We start from the raw sequence: 21,432 nt of genomic DNA, 5'->3' as shown, positions 1-21,432 counted from the left end.
CCAAACAGACTGCCTAAATCTGCTTGTAATGCTGTGTCCTTCAGTCCTGATGTCCTTTCCCAAGTGTTAGCGGGTATGGTCTTGTACACATCCGGTAAACTACAAACAGTAATGGATGATTAAAGGGTGTTTGCAGTCATCGAGGACGTTGACTGTTAGCAGGGGAGAGTGTAACCGGGGCAGGAATAGCCCAATATTTAATTCCCCTCGTGATTTCCCTCTTTTCGTTATGTTTTCGTTATGATGCAGTTATGCGTGCTGTCTCCTTTAAGAGTTTGTGCATGCGCACGATAGATAGAGAGAGTGCGCGTCAGAGGGGAACAGAGAGCGCGCTGATAGAAGCAGCAGGTAAAAGTGAGGAGAAAATAGTTGATAAGAAATTGTTAAATGGATATAATACAGGCTGATTATCAACTCGTGGACCTGTGGTGGTTTCAGTTGTGTGACTACACCGAGTGGATGACTTAAGTCAGTGTTTATATTAGTGTTTGTTGCTGCATATAAGAGATCTCCGGTGGGGGAGGGGATTCAGGCCTACTTCGACGGAGATTGAGCGTAAGTTAATTTAAAATACATTTTGAAGACATTTTGAAGGTTATAATGTAGAATAATACAGTGTAATACATGTATAGAAGGAATATGCAGTAATTGTTGTATATTATACTATTAAGAGGGGAGAACAAGCTTGTGAGATCGCACATGCCAGTTTCCACGTGATTGATAATCCGGAGTCTCATATAACAGTGAGTTTCTTTTTCATTTTATTCTCCCAAAGTGTGTTTACATATGTGGCATGAAAAGTATTGTACCCTGTATAAAGTGTATACTGTTATCTATAGTCTGTTTACTGATTAATATGTTTAAAAGAGGTTAAAAGGTGAACTGTGTGTAATGTGGGTGGTGTATTTATGTGGCAAGATGTGCAGATTTTTCATGTATGCTCACGCTGTTGTTTTTTGTTTTGTCTGTTTTACCAGGCACATATAAGCCACTGTCATTGTTATGCACACCTTTATTGGTTCTTTTAACATTGGTTGCACTATTTCAAGTCAAATCGTGCTTTTGATCTTGTGTTTTGATTAGAGGTTATTATTGTAAAGTACTTATTTTTATTCTTTACATTTCTTCTTATACCTTATTGCACTTTATGTGCCCATTGAAGTGAATTGGGTAATGTCATTTATTTTGTTTTATTATTGTTTTATTTGACTTTTCTTGTTTAATTGGATTGAAGTCCTGAGAAAAAGCTATTTTTCCCCTGAACCAAACATTAATGCTGGGTCTCCTTTTGAGGCTCAGTCAAGAATAAAAGAATCCTTTTCAGTAGATGTCTTGGCATTGTCTTTTCCTTAGTATATTAGAAGGACGTCAAGCCGGCCACACATGGAATGTCAAAGGGTTAGGCCACCCTATTAAGCGCAAACGAGTGCTTACTTTCCTTAAGAAAGAAAAAGTTAACATTGCCTTTTTGCAGGAAACCCACCTGTCTGATATAGAACATCAAAAACTTAAGAGAGATTGGGTGGGCCAAGTATTCTTTTTCAAGCTATACACCTCAAAAAAGAGGAACAGCTATACTCATCATTAAAAAACTACCCTTTTTTACTTGAAGAACAACTGAGTGATACAGAAGGAAGATTTATTTTAATCCTATATGGTCGAGAGATTACTCTAATGAATATCTATGCTCCTAATACAGAAACTCCAAAATTCATGAGTAACATTGTTACTTTATTCAGTCAATATTGTACCTCTCTTGGGCTGTTAGCAGGAGATTTTAATTGTTGTTTTGATGCAAATTTAGATAGGTTCACATTTTCATTGTGTAATCACAATTCATCTAAAGCCCTAAAATTGGCCTCCAGTGAAGTAGGCTTAGTTGATATATGGAGAGAATTAAACCCTGGAACCAGAGATTATTCATTTTATTCAACAAGACATAAATCATATTTACGCATAGATATGTTTCTTTTGCAACAAGAGTACATTCCTTTTGTAAACTTATGTAATATTGGATCAATCCTCATATATGATCATGCACCAGTCTAAGTCTCTCAATAGGTCAAGGTTTACATCAACATAAACACTTGAGGTTTAATTCCTCATTACTTGATAATAACGATGCATGTAGTAACCTTAAAGGATGGTTTAAATATTATATAACAGATAATGCTGCCTCTGATGTTTTCTCCAGCAGTTATGTGGGATGCTGCAAAGGCAGTTATTAGAGGGAACATAATATCTTATACATCTGCAAGGAAAAGGGCAACAAAGAAATGTATGATGGGGCTAATGTCAGAACTGTCTAAATTTGGACAACTTCATAAACAGCATCCTTCAGAAGACAATTTTAAAAAATTACATGACATTAGAAAACAAATTAAATATTCTTCAGTCAGACTGAACAAACTAAGAAATTGCTGTCCTTTACGAAGCAGAAGTATTTTGAATTTGGGAACAAACCTAGTAGATTATTAGCTCACCAATTAAAGAAGGAGCATGCAGAACGTATAATTAAGGTAATTCGTAACTCCAATGGCCAGTTGACTTATGACACAAAATTAATAAATCAAGCTTTAACTGAATTTTAAGATAAGCTTTATTACTCTGAGAACCCATGTGATTCAAATATACAAACATTTGTGGACTCTATATCTTTACCATCACTGGCAGAGGAGGATAGGGCTTATTTGGATGCTTACCAACCCACCTCATTAGAAGTTCAAAAAACTATCAAGTCCTTGGCATCAGGAAAAACCCCTGGATTAGACGGATTCCCTTCGGAATTCTATAAAGGCATTTTTTTATGCCAATGGTGAATGATTTCTTTGAGAATGGGAATCTTCCTGAAGAAATGAAGACTGCCATCATAACTTTAATTCACAAGAAAGATAAAGATGCTACTCAATGCATGTCATATCGCCAAATTTCGCTACTTCCAGTTGATCTTAAAATTATATCTAAACTTCTTGCTAGCAGGCTTGAAAAAATTCTCCCCAATCTAATTCATTCAGATCAGACGGGTTTTGTAAAAGCAAGATATGGTTCAGACAATATTCGTAGACTTTTAAATATAATTTGATTATTCAAAATGTAATAACTTAAAAAACACTAACTGTATCCCTCGACGCCGAAAAGGCATTTGATAGAATTGAATGGAAATTTTTATTTGTTGCACTAAAAAAATTCAATTTGAGCGATAATTATTATTTTTTTTTTTGATTAAACATTGATATAGCAATCCCTTAGCAAAAATCTGTACAAATAATTTAATGTCTGAAGAAATAGTATTAAAAAAAGGATGTCGCCAGGGGTGCCCATTTTCCCCTTTATTATTTAATTTAGCAATTGAACCTCTTGCTGAAGCTATACGGAGTAGACATGATGTTTCAGGGGTGTGTATTGCAAACACTCTTCATAAGATATCACTGTACGCAGATGATATTTTTATTATATTTAACTAAACCCGACCAATCTATCCCTGCAACACTTAGTATTATAAATGACTTTGGCAATATATCAGGTTACAAAATTAATTATACCAAGTCTAATGCCTGCCTATTATCCTCTTCAATTAGTGAAAATCTTTGTAGTATATCACCCTTCACTTGGAGTCAGATGGGTTTCAAGTATCTGGGTGTGGTGATAACATCTAACCTTAAGGATCTGTATAGCAATAACTATCTTCCATTAAATAAAAAATAAAGGATGACTTAGATTATTGGTCTCTTTTGCCATCTCTCTCCTGGGAAAAATTAATGTGTTTAAAATGAATGTACTGCCACGCTATAATTATCTTTTTCAATCTCTACCATGCTATTTAAATAAAGCATTTTTCAAAACTTTAAATAAGCAGATTAGCTCCTTTATTTGGAATAACCATCCACCAAGGATTGCTCTTAAAACTTTATGCAAATCAAGAAAATGGGGGCCTAGGGCTTCCAGATTTTCAGTTATATTACTGGGCAGCACAAACAAAAAGTATCATAAGCTGGGTACACTCTCGAGACAAAGCACAATGGACTGATATCGAGAAACAAGCCATTTACCCATTGTCATCAACATCATTACCCTATATTAATAATATAAAACGAATAAATGGCTGTGTTAAGACATTTGTGATTTATAATATAATGAAAGTCTGGCAGGAAATCAAAAGATTTTGCAGTTTGCACTAAAAAAATTCTATTTTGGCACCTTTGTCCTTTAACCCAGATCTACCATCTTCTATGGGGAACACATTATTTATAAAGTGGAAGGATCAAGGTATTGTCTCTTTTAAGCAAGTTCTTAAAAAGGGCACCCTTAGATCTTTTACTGAATTAAAAAGCGAATTTGATATTGACAATAAAGATTTTTACAAGTACTTGCAACTTAGACATTTGATAAATTATCTCCTTGTAAAGGGTCATATCTCACTGGAACTATCTAAATTAGATAACATTCTAGAGAACACGTCAGTACTGAAGGGAAAAATGTCAGAGATATATGCAATTTTAAGAGATCAAGCTGCATCATCATTAACTTCATTAAAAAGCGTATGGCAAAAAGATCTGGGTTGTAATTTTGATTGGGATATTTGAGTGGGATATTATATACAAAAATTTATTTTTTTCATTCTCTAGTAACAAAATAATTGAATTAATTACAAATTTTTACAAAGAATATATTTGACTCCAGTTCGTCTTAGTAAGATATATCCTGGTGCATCCCCTTTGTGCAATAGATGCAAGACACACAGGGGCACCATTATGCATATTTTTTTGGAACTGTGAAAAATTAAATGAGTTTTGGGATTCTGTACATGAGTTCTCTGTGATTGCCCTGGGGAAAACATATCACAAGACTCCTCTAACATATCTTTTTGGGGTGGACTTAAATGAAACATTAGACTCTGTATTTATAAAAAGGGTAGGTCTGATTTCTTATGTATCTAAGAAATGTATTTTACTGAATTGGAAAAAAGAACAACCACCTACATTTGAATTATTTAAACGTATATTACAAATGACACACTACACATGGAATATTTAACATACAGCTAAAAAAAAACAAAACCTAAATCTTTTTAGAGACCTTTTTTTTTTTTTTTTTTTTGATCTATCACGAACCCTTATACCTCACAATATAATTTTTACCCACTGTCAGCACAAATTTTTCGATTCCATGTGCTATCACTTTGTTTCAGTTTTAATTTGCTAATACAAACTGGACCTGTTGATGTATGTACTACATTTTGTATACTCTGATACTGTTTAATGTGCAATGATTGTATTGTTTGTTTGTTATGTTGTAAACTGATAAATAAAAAAAAAATTAAAATTAAAATATATATATATATATTTCACCACATAAAAAAAAAAACATTGTGCTTTTGAAAAATAAAGAAAAATAATAGGGTGCGCTTTCCTACTTGGTTTCCTTGAACTTGTGGTGCGGTCACAAAAATTCAACGGAACTCCGTGTAGACTTGTCCTGCAGTTTTTTATTTGGTTTTGTTAATATGTTCGTTATTTAAGTGAAATATAAATGTTTAGTAATGTTTTTTCTATTCCTTTTATATGTTTTATTCTGTTTTTCTCCCATACACCGATGCGCTGCGGGTACGTGATGTGACAATGTGTGAATAGTTCTGATGTTTGTTAAGTTTAAGTTCTAAGTTTTAATTTCTATTTAACTTATATATTTAAATCTAATTTAAACTTTTAATTTTGTTGGTTACGGTTAATGATCGTGGCTAACGAGCGTCGGTTGTCCATTAGGAAAATTAATCGAAATCAAAACCGCTCGGTCCCCTTTTTTCTCTTCCCATGATGGAGAGCCAACTTTAAGAAAATTAAGATGTGTCGTCTATAAGTGGCCATTTGCACCAGCAGATTTAATGTTTCTTTTCTTTTCTTTTCTTTTCTTTTCTTTTCTTTTCTTTTCTTTTTTGATTGTCTTTTCTTTTTCTTTTTTCAATCATGAAATCCACTTTAGGAGCCTTGCATTTCAGCCCGGGCTCGGCTTATATTTACGCAGGGCCGGACTTCGTGCTACAGAAACTGTCAAGACCGGCTCGATGGTGTTTAGTGTTCAGCAGCAGCAAGCACTGGCTAAAGCTTGCCGCAAAGCCCCAGCAAAAGTAATTACCATGAATATAAGGAGATATTTTAATGATTTATTGATAAACTAGTCAGTGTCGCAAAGATGAAGTTGCCGATCCTGACTCGCCATCTCCTCATTGGAAGCACTTTAGAAAGAAATGCATCTTTACAAATTACATAATGAGTAAGTTTAAAATAAGTTTTTGTTTTCGATGAGAATGGTTTAATTTCCTAGTAATTAAAAATTTTCTATTGATATGTTTGTCATGTATGTGAGGCATATATTCGCTGAGTTTCGGTTAATTTTTGTGAAGCTCCTCTGCTCAAGATGAGACGACAGAAAGCGCATCTTGTTTGATTTCTTTATTTTATAAAAGCACAACGTTTTGTTGATATTGTGAGTGCACACAAATAAAGTAGACCTTTTTAAATTCAGAATGATGATGTATAACTCTTACGTTTATGGGCAAAAAAACACTTGAATTTCAATTAATTGCATTAAAATGACAACATATTTTAAGTTGTTTCTACTATTAGAAAAAAAATGCAAATGACCACGCTGGCACCTCCATGTCCTGCAGAGAGCCACTCTCCGCACAAACGCTTGGATATGCGCCTAACAGTGCACATTTATCTAGGTTAAATGTTTAAACTAGCATTGTGATATTGAACTGTTTTATATCTACAGATTTTATTTTAAGCATCTCTAAAATAATATGATTGCACGAATGCTCAGTTACCTCTTCCTCCTCTAATCACATGCCGGATCCGTTACTGCGCTTTGTTCCGGACCTCGCAATTAACAATTAAGCACTGGGTATTTTTTTGGGGGGGGGGGGTGGGGCACATAGTTTCAGAAAAATGGTTGCCAGGAATATCATTTTTTCATAATATCTACTTCAAAATCATGAGACATGTGACTTTTCCCAACCCCTTATTTTCCTGGATTTATCCAGGACTATATATTTCATGTATATATTATATGATAATATATATATATATATATATATATATATATATTATATATTATATTTAGTGGTGGTACAATTTTTTTCAAGGCAATTCAGTATCTATAACTTTTTATCCAGAGCATTATCGACTCTAGATGATGGACAGTAAAGCCCAAAGGGTCTTCTTTCCAAAGGCACCAAAATTGTGTGTGTAGCACTATTACAATTTAAAGTTAGGTTTCCAGTTACATTTTCAGCTGTGAGTCCCATAAAAAAAAAGTGAAGTGACATACAGCCAAGTATGGTGACCCATACTCAGAATTCGTGCTCTGCATTTAACTCATCCAAAGTGCGCACACACACCCGGAGCAGTGGGCAGCAATTTATGCTGCGGTGCCCGGGGAGCAGTTGCTCAAGGGCACCTCAGTCGTGGTATTGCAGGCCCGAGACTCGAACCCACAACCCTAGGGTTAGAAGTCAAACTCTCTAACCATTAGACCACGACTTCCCATAGGGGGTGCTGGTTAACAGGTTAAAACAGAAAACAGTATACTAAGTCTATGACAGCTTAAGAAAGCATGAAAAGAGACAGAGAGAATTTTTGACTTTTAAAACCCCTTTTATTCAAAACAACTAGTTTAGAAACAGTCTTAACAATTCACCAATAAAAACAACTCTTCAAAATCATCTCTCACCGCAAGAGCATTCTTCACACTCCACCTCACATCAAAAAAGTGCATATTATTTATAAATTTACAGTATTCCTATTCCACAGCAACCCGACCCTCTACTAAAGATTTGAACATTCCAAGTAAGTCAGCATTTTCCCCTTCATTCTTACATTTATGAGATTTTAAAGGGGCAGAGGCATAGCAATAGGGCAGGCAAGGCAGGCAATTGCCTGGGGCCCCACATTTTGAGCTTACCATTAGAACAATCGGAAATGTCATTATTAATATAACATGGAGCAATATATCTGCATCCCCCTAGGGGGACCCCTCTGCATTAAGCTGGATGCCGCCGTTTTCAAACTGGCACAGCGTTTAATCGTGCATTTGCTAATTTAAACATGAAGAGGACTTATTCTTTTGGCAGCCAGAAGTGGGAAAAAGCAAAAAGAGGAGGAAAAGAGGTAACATGCCAGTGGTAAATCATGGTGATAAGATTGATAATTATGACAAACAAATGTTTTCGTTTAATTATTAAAACTCAATTTTTTATTGATGTTTTTGTTTCTTTAGTGTTAAGTTATTTTTGATTTTTTGGAATTATTGAATGTTTAGAATTTTTTTTCTCCCCCGCGGTAGTTACTGCATCATCAGAGAGAATCACAGTAGCAAAGTATTAATGTTCTCAATAATAATAATAATAATAATAATATTGGTCGAGCTACAGTTGTGTTGTTTTTGAGTTCGCTCCCTAACAGCAGTCACGTGGTATGTTTAAGGGTAAGTAAGGGGATAAGTTAGACTTTCGGTTCCAAAAAACGGATATAACTTTCAGGGTATGTTAGTAGTCATAGCAACTCACTCTCTGAACTTAACCTGCTCCGGAGCAGGTTATGTTCCAGGGATAGTTCACTTCAGCGAGCCTTCAGTGGGCGTGACAGTTAGCGCACAACATTATATAATATACAATATGTAATATACTATTATCTATATATATATATATATATATATATATATATATATATATATATATATATATGACATGTTAATGAGGAAGCGCTAATATAAGTAATAAATAAGGTAATATATTATTCTAATATGATTATTTCTTTTATTGGCAAATATAAGAGTTATCTGTATAAATTATAAAAGACTATGACAAGGTAATGTTTAACTTATTATATATATTTATTTATTTTATTTAATTACATGTTATCTCACACATGGAGCGGCATTTTCTATAATGTCTAAATTCTAAATCAAAATACATATCTGATATGACTTAATATATAATTAGCATAAAACAAACAATATAATTCACATTCTTCTCAGGGATTAAAGATTAAATGGAAAAAAATAAAAATTATTGCACAGCCATCAATTAGGTGGCGATATTGCACTAAGCATGTAAACAACTAATGAACAAAATAAGAAGAAAGAAGCAGCATGGAGTGCTTTTTCTTAGTGTCCATAGTGACTTGTTGATTTGTCGCTCTGTTGAGAATGTCTTGAGTCTTAACCAGGAACATACTCTGAGTTGAATGAACTTACTCCCGGATGTGTTTTTTTGGAACCACATACCTCGAGTAAGCAAGGTTTGGGGTTAATCAACCGAGAGTTCAGGGTTTAGTTCATGGTAAGTTAACCCTGCTTTCTGGAATACACCCCTGATCAGCCTTCTAGCTAGTTTAAAATGTTTTTGTTTTTGTTTTTTACTTGCACAACCGGACAAATAGCCTGAAAATAAATAAATAAATAAATAAATACAAATGAATAAATAAATAAATAATAACAAGCGAAGCTTTGAAACGCGACAATGATTTTTCAAATTTTATTAGCATACATTCAGTGTAAATGGCGATTGATAATGGATAGTGTATTTCTGGTATCAAGGTCGCGCTGTTGAGGCTTACTGTTTGTCTCTTTGTGAGAGACTTAAAAACAAATGAGCATAACAGCACACATAAAGAAACTCAGAAGAAACACACTGAGGTAAATATTCTAAATGTTTAGTTTATTCCTAACATGATATAGTTAAGTAGTATACCATGACAAGTGAGCTACGGAAAAACAGAAAGACATTCAAAACACATACAAGTCTAGTGCGCATGCGCATTTACAGTGCGCTCTTTCACTGCATGATTCAGTCTATTAAAATACATTCAGACTTATCACAAATGCAAGACATGGGGGCAGAAAATGTATATATTTATACCACTTCATATAGTTAATCAATTTCACATAAAGAGTCCATTTTTTTTCCCTCCAAAAATGACCAATTTTTGACCATTTTTTTTTCTTTTTTTTTTTTTTTTACAGAGGGGATTTAGAAGTGGGTATATGCAAAGCTGAATGATAAAGAAGTGGGTATATGCCATATACCCTCCACTACACCACTGGGGTTTTTTTTCTTTTTTTTGTTTTTTTTTTTTTTTTATTCATAAAACCAAGCTTGGCGAATATGTTATCCAACAATTCAAACAATTCAAAAGGAATTCATCCTTAAACAATCACAAAAAGAGATGGAGAGGGAGATATGATTTGAAAATTTTGAAAAAAGCTTTATTTACAATTACTCAAAGACGCTTTACAAAAACCTTAAAAACAATACATTCAGCAAAAGACACATTAGAGAAAAGAGAAAAAAAACATCTTTACACAATGCACACAAAGCACCATGACTGCACCATATTTTTAAAAAGTAGAAAGAAAACTGAAAAATCAATCAACACTACAGATTTTACCAAAGTCAAAAACACAGATAAACACCATCACTTACCTTTGTTCAATCTTATTTTTCCGGCTAATATAAACAGCAGAATTTTGCTTGCCCTAAAATGAAATTCAATAACTGACAGATAAACATTTCTCTCTCTCTCTCTCTCTCTCTCTCTCTCTCTGAAAATATTTCAAAACCAAAATAAAAATCTCAATAGAAATTCTTTTCATTAAACCTACCAAACAATTATTTTAGCGTCACAGATAAAGGTTCTAATACAATACCTGAAAGCATGAAAAATAGTTTCTCTTTGGAGACAGAAAGGACATTCAGGACTGACATCTGGGTTTGTCACTGAAATAAAAAAGTTAACAGCAATAGGGTCGTGCATATCACCTACACACTTTTATAATGGTGGCTTATACAATGATTTCCATTCAGGTTTAATATCATTGCTTAATTTAAAAACAGAACACTATGTATCAATTCTTCTATCAAACAACTTCTTGTTAAAGACCAAAACACAGACTCTACACAGTTTTTTTTTTTTTTTTCTTCACTTGACAAGAAATCCAGCAACAAGGATTCACATAGTTAATAAAAAAACTTACATTCTCATCGAGAATGGGTTGCACAACTAACGGAAAATCATCCTTATTATCAGAACCACGAACCCCTGTAAAAAAATCTTTCAACATGTGGTCCTCTTCAACCATAAAACCTGATCTTAACTTGGTTAAGAACTGAGTGAACAAGGAAACAGATCAGATTCCCAAATGCTTGGATGTTGCAGTTAGAGTCAGTAAATGTCCCAAAGTAAAAATCTTGAAATCTTGAAAAGAGGTTCCAGACCCTGGTAAACTACAGTGTGTAGTAATATCCAGTCAGGCCCCAAGTATCAACGGCTCCTGGAATAGCCAATGGAGAGAAAATGAGTTCTCAGTCTTATGGACGCGAAAAACATAGGCTCCACACTCTGAAAAGAGTTGGATCCATTAAAAAGAATGATTTATCCAGTATTTTATCAAGTCTCCAAGGGTAAGCAGTATTGTGCAGCTAACATCACACCAGCTACAATCTGTTGAACCATCTAAAAATTCTTTGTAAAAACTGTAAATGAAAGGCAGTAATTCTACTTTTTAAGTGCCCACCTTCTTCTTTGGGGAGGTATGAAATACTCTGTGGGCCCCCATGTAGCTTGTTCTAAAAGAAATTCACCAGAGCAGCTTGAACTTCATATATATATATAAAGAAATGTGGAGAAGGGTCCACACCAGTGGTGTAGTCCTAAATAAAAAAAAAAGTGTCTTACTGTTACCTATTTGCCCCCAACCACACCACCAAAAATAAAAAAATAAATAAACCCCACCAGAAATCAATTGATGTCATTGTTGTTGGTTCATTAGTAATGTATATAGTAATTTAGTATTATTACAATACAGTTGCACTCTAAAACTGAATGAATGAGGCATTTTTATATAGTGCTTTATTGTGTATTGATGTACACCCAAAGTGATTTACAATCATATGAGGGGGTCTTTGCTCAACCACCACAGATTATTTGGTTGACAGATTATTTTTCAAGTACTCTACTGCATGACTTCCAGGTGTTCCTGCCCAGGTCTGTCGACTGAATTATTGCAGTTCTATATACAGGTGCATCTCAATAAATTAGAATGTTGTGGAAAAGTTTATTTATTTCAGTAATTCAACTCAAATTGTGAAATACATTTATTAAATAAATTCAGTGCACAAAAGACTGAAGTAGTTTAAGTCTTCGGTTCTTTTAATTGATGATTTTGGCTCACATTTAACAAAACCCACCAATTCACCATCTTAACAAATTAGAATACTTTCATAAGACTAATAAAAAAAATTAAAAAAAATTTTAGTGAATTGTTGGCCTTCTGGAAAGTATGTTCATTTACTGTACATCTACTCAATACTGGGTAGGGGCTCCTTTTGCTTTAATTACTGCCTCAATTCGGCGTGGCATGGAGGAGATCAGTTTGTGGCACTGCTGAGGTGGTATGGAAGCCCAGGTTTCTTTGACAGTGGCCTTCAGCTCATCTGCATTTTTTGGTCTCTTGTTTCTCATTTTCCTTTTGACAATAGAGAATCTATGGGGTTCAGGTATGGTGAGTTTGCTGGCCAGTCAAGCACACCAACAGCATGGTAATTTTTCAGGTATGGTGAGTTTGCTGGCAGTGTGGGCAGGTGCCAAATCCTGCTGGAAAATGAAATCAGCATCTTCAAAAAGCTGGTCAGCAGAAGGAATCATGAAGTGCTCCAAAATTTCTTGGTAAAGGGGTGCAGTGACTTTGGTTTTCAAAAAACACAATGGACCAACACCAGCAGATGACATTGCATCCAAAATCATCACAGACTGTGGAAACTTAACACTGGACTTCAAGCAACTTGGGCTATGAGCTTCTCCACCCTTCCTCCAGACTCTAGGACCTTGGTTTCCAAATGAAATACAAAACTTGCTCTCATCTGAAAAGAAGACTTTGGACCTCTGTGCAACAGTCCAGTTCTTCTTCTCCTTAGAGAATTTATTTAATACACGAGTTTCACAATTTGAGCTGAATTACTGAAATAAATAACTTTTCCACGACATTCTAATTTATTGAGATGCACCTGTATAATTTCAACATGTTACTTTGGAATTATATTCATTGTGAAAAGTGCTTTACAGAGACATCTGAATTTAATGTTTTATGCAAGTGGGTAAAAAACAAAAACAAAAAAAAAAAACAATATAATATAGTTAATTCAGAGAGTAATATTTTCTTAGCCTCTTCAGCTCTGCGGCATATTTGGGCATACCTGAAATTTAAAAGAGTACCCTATTTCATACATTGGAGGTAAACAGAAAAGACATTCATTTTAACACACGGGTGAATAATTAATATCTAATTTTAATTATATATCATATATATATCAATATATATATCAAAATCTAATTTTGATATATATTTTGATATATATATCTAATTTTGATATATCAAAATTAGATATATATATCAAAATATATATCAAAATTAGATTGTTTTTTCATATGTGTTTATCACAAAATTATGAAAAAAAAACATAATACAATACAAATATTAATTATTTCACCCGTGTGTTAAAATGAATGGTCATTTCTGTGAAATGAGACCATTTTTATCAGTTGTTTATCACAAAATTATGAAAAAAAAATATATATATATATATAATTATTTATTTATTTTTACTAAGTTTTTCTTGAAAGTCTGTTATTTAATGTCTGTTAGGTCCATCTTCCCACAGAAAGTTTATTTTGTTTCCACTAGGTGGCAGAATAAATATAAATAAATAAATCTAAAAAGTAATTTAGATTTGATATTTGTATGATTTTCTCAAAACATATAAGTGGGTCTTTATGCATGTAAAAAAAAATATATAGCTGATTTTAATATTTAGGAAGGTAATTTTACCTCCTGCAAGAGGATTTGAGGATTTTGCAGGTAGGAGAAAAACAAAAACAATATGTTATAATGAATCTCTCTTTACTGCACAATTAATAAGATGGTTTTTGAGCTTCTAGAACTGAGCACTGGACAAAAACAAGGTTGGTGTTAAAGAAATCAACAGATTGGCTTTATTGTTAAACTAAATAAATAAATAAAAAATAATAGAAACGATTTACACTGTCTGGAGCGCAAACACAAATACACAGTGGATACACCTTCATCTGAGGGTGCTCTTGCTTTCTTTAGCGTTTACTTTCTCTTTCACCCCTCTATTACCAATAGTATATTAGAAAAGGCTGGGATTGGGGAGCTTGGATGATTTGTACAAATAAATAACCTAGTAATCTTTCTGTCTAACTGGTTGGTCAAACCCCTCTGAGCGATTTATCTAAAAACAACATATTACAGCCTATATGGCTTTTAAAGACACACTAAAAGATCAATGTTATGTCATATGTCAATATACCCCTTCCACGTTTTGGAAGCCCCATCCTTTCCCAAAGGAGGTTTCGGAGGGCACTTACATATATGAACAACAGTTTATGTGCATATGGAAGAATAGAGGTGATTGTAACCCTCTTGAAAAATGGGCAGAGAGTCTGCCCGGGGACACATGGGATCTGAGGCTATACCATGGACTTTACACATAGGTCTCTACATATGGAACCCAGCCGTCTACCGTTCTCAAGGATTCATCGGGTCTCTACATATGGAACCCAGCCGTCTACCGTTCTCAAGGATTGATGGTATGGATGAGATTGGGTTGGGTCTACAGTACGGACTCTCTGGAGCGGTTTTAGCAAGGTGACACTAAACTTGGGCCTCTCAGCGCATCGATCCGTTTGAGGTGAGAACACAGGAGGATACTGGCTCCACACGAAGACTATAGAAATTTAGCAAACATGTTAGGGGCACAGTCCACAGCTCTACAAATATCTGTCAGTGACGGTGCCATGAGCCAGCACTCAGGAGGATGCAACACTTTTACTTCTAGTAGAGTGAAGTGAAGTGACATACAGCCAAGTATGATGAACCCATACTCAGAATTCATGCTCTGCATTTAACCCATCCAAAGTGCACACACACACAGCAGTGAACACACACACATAACATTTTTATTCAGATTTAATTTCACTTCAGAAAACAAATCACAGATCACGGTTCAAAAGAACTATGTACAAACAGATGCCATAAACCCGTCCACTTGTACAGAAAAAAGAGGAAAGAAAATTAAAAGTCAGAAAAGCATAGTAGGGTTGTAAACTTTTCAACCTATCTAGCAACATCTCAGCAACATTTGTCCAACTCCAAATAGTGTTGTCCTTTGTGCCATTGAGCCTGGCAGTGGTACCTTCCAGCAAGACAATGTCTCTGAAGTATGATAGCCCAGTGAAAGTTATGGAAGTGGATGGTTCTATCCATAATTTCAAAATAGCCTTTTTGGCAGCAGTACTTGCAGCTGATAAAGCCTTTTTTTGATGAACATTTACCTGGAGACTGGAATCATCTAACAATAGAAAAAGTAGGGAATCTCGAGGTATCCAAAAGAATGGAACATACAGTTTTCCAAAAAGGAACCACCACGGGCATTCCCAAAAGGATCAGATCTAACCTTCATCTTGTATAGTACACTCAGAGTGAAATAGGCTCTATTAATACATTTATAATGTATCAACTGATGTGCAAGATTTTTAGAAGCAGTAAAACATCTGGCCCATACCACATCCCAATCAGGTTGAACAAGACCATCCCTTTCTCAGGAGAGGATAGCTGTAATATAAGTATACTGCAGTATGAGGATTGAATTACAAACTGTCCCTTACCTTCTTGATGGAGGCCAGTGCAAGCAGGAGCAGAGATTTCATTGATAGAAACTTCAGCTCAACAGACTGCAAATTCTCAAATGGGCCCTGCTGTAGTGCTTTTAACACAAGAGACATGTACCAAGAGGGTATGGAGGGGGGCTGGGGAGGATTTAACCTTCTCGCCCCCCTATGGGGAATCTGTTGACAGGGTCATGGTTCCCTACCGACTTCCCCTCCGAGGTGTTGTTTTTTGTAGATATCGGAGACATAGACTTTAAAATATTGTATAAAACTTAACTTTCTGTAAAGTTGCTTTGCAATATTTGTATCGTAATATGCGCTATACAAATAAGCTTGAATTTAATTGAATATAAGGGTGGAGGGAGACAGCCTTCGCTCCAACTCTTGCTGCAGAAAGGAAAGCACGACCCTGAACGGCATCTCCGGGAGGTCTTCTCGACGAGAAGAACACCTCTCAATGAACAGGTTCCACTTCAAGGCGTAAGCATGTCTCGTAGACAGTGCTCTCGCCGAAGTGATGGTGTCAACTACCTGCTGGGGTAGGTTACCTAGATTCTCCGCATCTCGTCTGGGGACCAGACATGGAATTACAGAGGTCTGGACGCGGGTGCCACAGGATCCCCGTCTCTGAGTCAGTAGATCCTACCTCAGAGGATATGCCAGGGAAGGGGGGTCACAAGGCACATTAGTTTGGGGAACCAGGTACGAGTGGCCAATATGGCTCCACAAGAAGGACCTGCTCCTCGTCCTCCCTGACCTTGCACAGCATCTGTGCGAGAAGGCTCACTGGGGGAAATGCATACTTGCGCGGGCCCCGCAGCCAGCTGTGTGCCAGTGCATCCGTGCCGAGTGTTCCCTCGTCAGGGAGTAGAACAACTAGCAGTGAGAGGTTTCTGAAGAAGCAAACAGGTCTACCTGAGTGGCTCTGATACATATCCAAATCATCTGGACAGTCTGGGGATGGAGTCTCCATTCTCCTGGGAGTGTAGTTCATGACAGCTCATCGGCCATACGATTGAGCAGACCCGGAATGTGAATGGCAAAAAGTGACATCAGAACCTTCCGACTCCAAAGGAGGAGGTGGCGGGAGATTTGTGACATGTAACGGGAGCTCAGACCACCTTGTCTGTTGATGTACGCAACGCTCACCAGTGTTGTCCATTGGACCGCACGTGCTTGCCTCGTAAGCGTCCTTTGAGCGCCCTTTGAGGCAAGGCGCACCGCTAACAAGTCTAGGCAATTGATGTGCCAGTGCAGTTGGGGACCCATCCACATCTCGACACTGCGTGTAACGGCCGCTGCAGCTGCAATATGCCCCAGGAGCCTCTGAAATTGTTTCAGTGGGGACCGCCGTCCTGTGCTTGACTGACTTCAAGCAGTTCAGCACCGACCCGCGCACATTTCTCTGTGAGGTGTGCTGTCTGTTCAACTGAATCCAGCTCCATACTGAGAAAAGAGATGCTCTGCATCAAGGATAGTTTGCTCTTTTCCCAGTGGTCCCAAAGAACCAACTGGCTGAGGTGCTGGAGCACCAGGTCCCTGTGCTCGCACAACTGATCCCGAGACTGTGCTAATATACATAAGCAATCTTCGAAATAGTTGAGGATGAGAACACCCCTGCTCTCTGAGGGGAACAAGAGCCCCCTCCGCAACTTTTCCTTGTACTGATTTGCACGTCCTTCAAAAGTAAAACTGCAGAAATGGTCTGTGACACGGAAGGATCAACACATGAAAAGTACCCATCCTTCAGGTCGATTCGCTGCAAACCAATCTCAGGGGCAGCTGCACCCGAAGATGTTTCTGCGTCAAACATCTTGAACGGTAACCGGTGGTGAGGGCCTGGTTCAAGACGGTGAACGCAGATCACCAAGGTTGGTCGTAACCCACCGCCTTTCTTGGATACAGTGAAGTAGGGACTGTAAAAACCCAATAGGGGGGCCATTTGCTCTTCCACTTACTGCCAGGTTTGACAGGGGCCTGGACGGGCGGGGCAGCCTCCCTACGTCAGGCTCCACAGTGCTGCTTGGCTGGAGGCTGCAGCAGATGCAGCGCGGGGCTGGATGCAGTGGGCTGCCCTCGGGGACGGGCAGGCTGGGGCACTGCGGCTGGTGGAAGGGTGGAGGCAGCAGCTGCCTGCCGGTGCAGGATGTGATGAACTGCTGGGCAAAACTCTCAACAGCATCGCCGAAGAGGCCAGTCTGGGACACCGAGGCATTGAGGAACCATACTTTAATCGCCATCCCTCATGTTGTCAAGTCACTGCCAGAGATTGGCGCTCCTAGACCACAAGTGTGGATATTGCATGACCCAAAGAACTTGCGGTGACCTTCCTCGCTCGGAGAGCAAGGTCAGTAGCGGTTCGGAGCTCTTTCAGATCTTACGGATCGTGACCACACTGGTGCAGGTCCTTCAGTGCCTTGGCCTGATGAACCTGCAGTAACGCTGAATAGAATGTAAGTGGAGGCATCTTCTCCACAAGTCATATAAGCACCGCCGGTCAGACCAGACAAAATACCTATAGGTCCAGGACGGGAGAGACGGGTTTTCCCACCAGGAGGAGGTATCAAGAACTGCATCGCTATCGACCATTTTCCACTGAGGGGATCGCCGTCTACCCCCTAGGTGCACTCCCATCGAGGGGTGGTGATGGAGGAGGAACAGCAGGCCGGTTTTTGGCATAAAAGTTGCTCGTCCCTGCCCCTGTTTTTCCTTTTTTTTAGTACCTGGTTTTCTGAGCTCCTCATGCACCTCCAGACGACAGCCCCACAAGGCACAGGGGCAGGGGTGTGAGATCCAGCACGAGCCACCACAAGATATCAGTAGTCCAACCTCGACCCCCCCCCCCCCCCTGGCTCGGGACAAGGTGGAGTTTTTTTCCACTCAACGCCCTACCCTCGTCGGCAGCCGGAAAGCATAGCCGACATCTCCAGAATCTGATTTAGGCATTGCCACTGTCCCAGATGCCCAGACATGTGATTGGCATCGATCGTGATCATCACCCGGTGCCGGGTAACGACCGCATTCCATAAATGCATGGGTGTGAACCGACCTCTTTAAAAAGAACAATCTGTCATCTTTACAAAGACACACCCGTGTAGCCCTGCTTAGAGAACATAGACTCCTTCAGGGAAAAAAGTGTTTTTTTTTGCTCTTTTACGTGCTGAGATGCACAGGGGAAATTGGCCACTTGCCACATGACATGGGTGTAGTGGCAGCCTGAAGTGCGCAACCCACTCGAACACAGGAATGACCAACCAGCTGAAGCGCCATCCGCCAACAAAAAAAGCTCCCTAGAGTGCGTTGAACTCGCCATCACAACGAAGATACTGGTAAGGTAAAGCGAAAAGAAAGATGTGTTATCGCTCTAGCTCCGAAGCGAAAAGCAGGTATGCGTTGTACAACTGCAACTACTGCCTATTTTTATGCTCACGCTGTGATCAGCGGGCAGTTGGATGCAATCATCGCATGCCAATGGTCATTGGCTCATTTAGTTTTACACTCGAAGGTCGGATTGTCTCTCGAAGAGAGATCCCCAAGTCGTCAGTCATAGATTGTGACTCATAGTGACCAACTGAAAGGGAATTATATTGTCTGCCAAAATTATTAAATCCATAATACTATAATGATGTTATGACAAATCATGAGACATTTTTAGGGGAATTTATGGTGCGTATAGTAGTTCCACATTGAATTATTAAGGGAATAGTGCATCTGACTCTGACCCCCCCCCCCCCCTTTGGCTCTACAATACTGTATTTCTTTCGTTAAATCAGAAGATATTTTGTATATATTTCCAACCAAGTACACACGTGATATGTATGAAACACACAAGGGGCCATAAGGTGCATATGCGCCCGGGCAGATTTGGGGCCTGCCCCGATGCCCCAAAAATTTTAAATTTCAAGTGTTTTGTTTTTAAAAGTACCAGACCAATTGGCAAGTGGCAGACAGTGAGTTGATCAAATGTTTGATCAGTTTTAGGCCTTCTCAAATCAACACAACTTGCCTAAAATAAAATCTCTATGCATTAGGCTAAAACACCTTAATGGCATTTCACAGTATTATTTTAAACATTTTAAACTAGATAAATGTCGCACGATTAGACACATATCCGGCATTTGTGGCAGAGAGTGGAAGCTGAAGAGCGTGCTCTGCAGAAACGCTGGTGATCCATTTAATAGCCGATGCTTACACAGGGAAACACAGGGCTTAAGTAGATGAGGAAACTAATGAGGGCACACCTGGACTGTAATGAAACATGGACAACATGGAGGAAAAAACACAGCTGAACCAAATAAACATAATGAGGTAGGTAATATGCGGGCAAACACAAGACACAGGAAACACAAGGCTGACAGCAATAGTCTGTGTATTTTTCTGTTTTTGCAAAGGTCACTTTAGTGCCTCCATCAACATATAAAATATAAATAATAAGTATAAATCTGAATAGTACATATAAATAGAAATATCAATATAAATACAATAAAAAAAAATTGTTTGAAACTCTAGTAAGCTCCACATGGCACATGTCACCGCTTCTGCACACACCCTCGGAAAAGACAACAGCAGTCTAGTGCTGAGAAGCCCGCAAAAGATAAAAATAAAAATCCCCGCATTCACTTATCAGGTATTTTTACAACATGTTGGTTGTTTCAAATGTTTTTTCTGTTATATTTTTTACTATTTAAGTTAAGCGGTGAGTATTAAATTAAACATGTTTAACCGGGAACCGTACATAATTAAACCACAACGACACATATATGTCATATATGACCAATATATAATCCACTAATTCTCTTTTTTTTTGTTTTATGTTTTTTATAATTTTAAGATTTATAGGGCTATCATGATTCCTCTTTGATGTGATCGGATTTAAAAAAAAAATCCAGGATTGCAATTAAACCCGAAAAAAATACCCACGAATGTGGTGCATTACCCGAAATAAAATCCATGGCATTATTAGCCCATTTTTCTAACGCTGCACGATATATGTAAAACTATTTAAAATACTCCATATATAGTCTCAATAGCAAATAGAAATATATGCTATCATTATAAACCATACGCTAACTCCAGAGAATCATTTCAGAGGTTTCTAATATGTAGCCTAAATTACTGTACATTACCGAGTTTCCATGTTCTGATGTCCACATGTTTCTTGTTCAATAACTACAGTGGCCCGTAGCATTTCTATCATTTAAACGTGTCGCTAAACATTAAAGATTATGCAGACATGTGTAATAAACATGGTTGGGCCAATATTAAACAATGGATTTGATCACGCTGCATCAAAAAAAAAAAAAAAAAAAAACAAAAAAAAAAACACTATACACTATGTTTGGTTAAAGTATTAAAACAATCCAAGCAGGTCCGTTGGCACCCTATGCAGGATCATTTGCATGCAATCAACAAAAGGTTAATTGTTACTATATTATTTATTTAGCATTCATTATTATTTGTATTACTTTCACTATATTTTCAGCAAGTGTTGTTCAACAGAAACCATAAAATTACTTGCATTTGACTACTTTAATTTGAACTCATCTTGAGATTGCCTCATTGCCATTATATTCATTATTTTAATCATCAGTTTATGGCTGTTTTTCACCTTCGTCTGTTTTGATAACCACACAAAAAATTATGTTATTATTTTGAATAATCATCCTAAAATACGGGACCAATTACT

At 37.3% G+C, this 21,432-nt stretch overlaps 1 protein-coding gene across 1 annotated transcript in view; it reads left to right on the top strand.

Annotated features, from left to right (window-relative positions):
* The first annotated feature begins 509 nt into the window (after positions 1–509).
* The window catches only part of LOC109056093 (55 kDa erythrocyte membrane protein), a 68,923-nt gene continuing 48,000 nt past the window's right edge, over positions 510–21,432 (top strand). The window contains exons 1-2 of the mRNA XM_042711423.1: positions 510–555; positions 672–743. The gene's annotated coding sequence lies outside the window, so the exon portion shown is untranslated. The remainder of the gene's footprint in view (positions 556–671; positions 744–21,432) is intronic.

Source organism: Cyprinus carpio, chromosome A21 (genome assembly GCF_018340385.1).
Source record: "Cyprinus carpio isolate SPL01 chromosome A21, ASM1834038v1, whole genome shotgun sequence".
Taxonomy (NCBI): Eukaryota; Metazoa; Chordata; class Actinopteri; order Cypriniformes; family Cyprinidae; genus Cyprinus; species Cyprinus carpio.
The sequence above is the reverse complement of the archived record's forward strand: the minus strand, read 5'-3'. Positions and strand labels throughout refer to the sequence as shown.